At 40.2% G+C, this 4,694-nt stretch overlaps 1 long non-coding RNA gene across 1 annotated transcript; it reads right to left on the bottom strand.

Moving 5' to 3' along the window:
• Nucleotides 1-546: 546 nt before the first annotated feature.
• On the bottom strand, nt 547-3,659 carry LOC125701190 (uncharacterized). Its single transcript, XR_007380170.1, has 3 exons — nt 3,560-3,659; nt 2,229-2,273; nt 547-1,966 (listed from the first exon to the last, which is right to left on the bottom strand). It is a non-coding gene; the product is annotated as an uncharacterized LOC125701190 (long non-coding RNA).
• Nucleotides 3,660-4,694: the final 1,035 nt, after the last annotated feature.

Genomic DNA, 4,694 nt, shown 5'->3' with positions numbered 1-4,694 from the left:
TAAATGATATTTTGTTATGCTTGATAAATCCAACACTTCAACAGGTTTGCCTTAAATGATGTGTTGAATTCTGTAGAAAGCCACAGAACCTATTGAACTTTCAGGAAATAGCATGAAATTAAATACTGAGTACTGCTGAAATTTGCTGTTCCTATATGTGATTTGCTCTTTTACTTTCTGATAATTAGATGTATCGTCTTAACCCAAGTCCATATGACTAGATAATTTTTTTCTCACACAAACAGATGGTATTACAGTTGCAAATTCACATGGCTTCTATTTAGGCCATTTTATTTGTAAATGTGAAAGAAAGCAGAAGAAAAGTCCTCTCGAGAGTTCAGGCCATCTTTATCACGAGTTAGGACAGACTGAAAAGGCACCTATTAAAGCTTAATAGCTTTAATTAAATTTATTAAAGCTGTTTAAATGCTTATTAGTATCTATTTTTTATTTACAGAGGTCACATATGCCTGACATGTTCCACATTGCAGTCCTGAAAATCTCCCACCATGCTGGCACGTGGGGTTGGAGATGCATTAATTTCACTTTCAGACCTGTTTTTGGCACTACAGCTCTTGTGGCTCTTCCCAGGCAGCCAGACTTTGTCTTCAGAGTTTGAATTTATACTTTGATTGAAGGCCATTAAAAGTATCTGACCACTGAATTCAACTGATTCTACTCAGAATTTGTGCAAATGACACTTAAGGTTAGCCAGAGCCATTGACAATAAATACTTGATCTTACATAACTGCCCACATTATAACTTATTTTTTATAGACCCTGGTCTGTATGTACATACACTCTTAAGAGTGTGTAATCTTAAATTGTAAGAAGTCAGTTATAAAACCATTCCTACTTCTGAAAAAAGCTTAAGAAAGGGCCATAAGCATGTTTCATTTTACTAAGAGATGCTTTCATCCTGTTGGAGCTCTTTTCTGTGAAGTATTTATGTTACTTTTCAGTTAATAGGATAGATAACATCCATCTTCCCCACTTCCAGACTCCGACTGGAATACGAGCCACGCTAACCCATCTATCTGCATAGTGCAAACAACAGCGTCTGTTTGATTTGTTTTGTTTTTAAAACTCATTCCATCTCTCAATTTTAGCTCATCCGTGAAAGAAAGCCACGAGGAGAAATACCACAGTCAGACAGATGAGGAAAATTCCACTCTGCACATTTACACAGACGTCATTTTTCATCAGTTAATTGGAGACAGTTATGCCTCAATGTTAAGCTGTGTTTCCAAAAGGTATGACAAACTGTGTTGTGTACCAATTAGCAAGTCTTACACCCGCACTAACATAATGGAAACGAAAGATCCAGATAGAAATGATGCATTTTATTCTGGGGAAGTCACCATAAAAATGCCTTTTCCACCCTCTGAAGCAGTAACTTAGCCCCAGAAACAGCCATAATGAGGCCTCGCAGGGACCACTTTCTCCATAGCTCTTATTATCGCGCATCGCTGGGCTCTGGCCATCCCGCGCTCATCGCGCCGTGTGAGGCCTAGTTAGGCTGCACAGGAGATGGAGCACAGAGCATCCATCGCAGGGACTTTTTGCCAGGCACTTCATCACTAATGAAATCAGGATTTATAAGAGCAGCGGTCTCTGTCTATCTTAAATCTTGGCTAAACAAATTGGGAAGGCAAAACATAGCTGCCGACGGGCTGAGAAAGCCCTGCTGAGGATGAGAGTGATAAACAGTCCAGTTTGGAGCAGGCAGTAATTTATAAAATGAGCTGAGGAGAAAGTAAGATGTTTCTGTACAAAGAGAGCCATCAGTCTCCCCTTCCGAAAATAACTACTTTATGTGTGGGTTTTTTAGTTTCAGCTTAAAGAGCTGATAAAACACAGAATTGGAGGCAATGGAACAAATCTCAGCAGGGCAGCCGAGTGGGTGGCAGATGACATGAGGTTACATCAGCACATGGGAAACTGCAGATTCTTCCAAGTGCTGTCCCTGGGGAAGGAATAGGGAAAGAGAGGGGCGTGCCTGCATTAACAAATAGCTTCAATGAGCGTTGAAAGGAGAATGTTGTATCTCTCTTTTTTTTTTTTTGGGGGGGGGGGAGGAGTGGAGTTGACCTTACTTCTAGGTACCAAGCACAAAAAACAGTTTAAGCAGCTTTAAGTCACCCTTAGTTTTCCTATCAGGCACCACATTCTAACTGATAACTATTTAGAGACAGTGCTTGACCCGGTAAGTGTTATAGGTTACTCACAGAGCAGATCTGGAGGTCCTTTACTCAGGGCATCCCTCCAGCAACCTGCAGAAAGAAATTCACAGAAATAAAACCAAGAAGAGAGAGAGATCACCACAGGCTTGCTGAAAGCCAATGGGACATTTTTACTCAGTCTGGCCCTATTTTATTTTCTTGGTTCTTGCAGGCCATGTCCTCAGCCACACTGTTGAGATTCTAAAGCAAGCAGACCTAGCTCTACCAAGTAATGCACAAAATGCTTTCATATTCTCTGTTTTTCAGAGAACCGTGTATGGATGTAACACGTTGCTGAATGCAGAGCAGCGTGGGCCCCTGGGGTCCACAGGGCCAGGTCTGTATCATGAGCACAGTCCAGGCACAGCCACAAGCACTGCACAGCTGCTGAGCCAAACCTTGCTTCTGTGTTGGAGTGCAAGATGGCTGCAGAGCCTTTCCCAGCAGAAGTACTGCAGAGAAGCCATTGGAATAGATGATCACAAAGTGAGGGGAGGTGGGAGAGAAAGAGAGAGTGATTTTATGACGTGCACCAAAAGCATCACCTGCTGGCTTGAGGCTGCACACTTGTGCATTTGTTGGGAGACACTGGGGACAAATCTCCAGAGGAAACCTGGCGTTCCGTGTCTTTGATGCCAGCATCAAAACATATACTTGTTCCTATCCTGCTTGTTTGCAGAACACTGCCATGACTCCAGAGCTAATATTTCATTCCTTCCTTTTCTTACCTGGCATCTGGTGTATGGGATAGAAACCAGTGCCAGAATAAATAAAACTTCAAATTAAAGTAATGAGCTGCATGTGTGCAACTTTTTTTTTTTTCCAGTTAATTGTCCCTAATTTATGCAGCTGCAGTACCTGGCAGATTCCTATGATTAAAGACTACCACATTCAGTGTGTCATGGAATTCATTTGATATCAGTATGAATCAGCTATAAAGTATGTCTATAATTTCTTCCTGAATAGTATGAATGCATTTCTCCTTAAATTGTTCAATGAAGAATAAAATACACTTGATCAGAAAATTCCCCTTGTAGAGCTTTAACGTGAATGAAAAAATAATCATACTAGAATATATTAAATCTAAGTATAATTATTGTACCAACGGAATTTGTTTATAGAACCATTGCTTTGCCCAATATGGAAGGCCAGGTCCTTGCAACTAGTAGAAAATCCAAGAAATAAAGCTCAGTCACAACAAAGTTAATATAAAAACATAAGAAAAAAAAATAAAGAAACAAGAAAAACAACTAAAGAACAATCCCTGCACCATTTTTCAGTGATTCCTCGTTCATCAACATAAGCCCATGATTCAAAAAATTACTTTAGACAGGTACCTAACTTGAAGAGCATGCTGAAACTCCTTTCTTGCTTGGAGATGGTATTTGTTGAACATACAGAATTAACAAACCCCACACCATACTGGGCAAAGCCAAGACAAGCAGAGCAAAAGGATTCCCTCCAAGAGAGCTTCTATTTGTACTCTGGTTTCTTAAACACAGGTGAGATACATGACCTTCTAACCCCTTCACTCTATTAGCTCTCAGTGTATTACAATCATTTGACAGGCACCAATCAGTACAATTAATTAGCTATATTTGTGAGCAGCCTTGAAGGCATTTTGTCCCACAGATTTCAGTGGGAGGTTGGTGAATGAGAGATTTCCTTTCCTCTTTCACTACAGTTAAAAAGTTTTCATCATTTTCATAGCCCAGAGAATAGAACTGTGGAGCTCACACCCATAGGAAAAACTTCCCAAACTGGGCTGCTCCAAGAACTGCATCTTTCCTTTAGGGCTTGAGGCAGATGGCGAGGTAATACCTACATCCCTTTCTGCCTGCTGGTAGAAGGCAAGCATTTCCCAGTTACAGCATGAAACCAAGTGCTCATATAGGTTTGATAGGGAAGCAGCTTCTGTATAATCGATGTGCTGTTAGGAGCCTGAGGGCAAAATGTTGTTCTTAAAACTATACTGAAGATCCTGACATGGGTAGTCAGCTCTGCTGGTATGTGCAGAAGGCTACTGACAGCATGGCAGTGCATAGAAGAGTTGTGATTGAGGGTGTATGGGGGATGATAAAATTGTTCATGATCACATACATAGTGAAACACTTTAACTGATAGTATAAAAATGAATAAAATATGCACTAGTGTGGGATAAAATATCTGCTGTTATCTCATTCAAGCTTATTTTCCATTAAATCTGCCTGCTTGCTGGTTGCAACGATGTCAGACTTTATCTTCAAAATAAATAAAAAGTCCAAAGCAAAGCTCATAATAACCTTATTTCTCCATTGATTATTGATTCGTATTTTTGTACATACATAAAAATGCCATATTTCAAATTCACCATTTAAAAAGTCCTTTTCTTCCTCATTCTCCCCCTGCAAGATCATCTTGGTTCATTACTTAATGCAGAATCAGTATCTAAAAGGGTGGAAGCCTTCTGTCACTTGCTGTACAGGACACACA

Source organism: Lagopus muta, chromosome 16, assembly GCF_023343835.1.
Source record: "Lagopus muta isolate bLagMut1 chromosome 16, bLagMut1 primary, whole genome shotgun sequence".
NCBI lineage: Eukaryota > Metazoa > Chordata > Aves > Galliformes > Phasianidae > Lagopus > Lagopus muta.
This window is presented reverse-complemented; position numbering and strand designations above follow the sequence as displayed.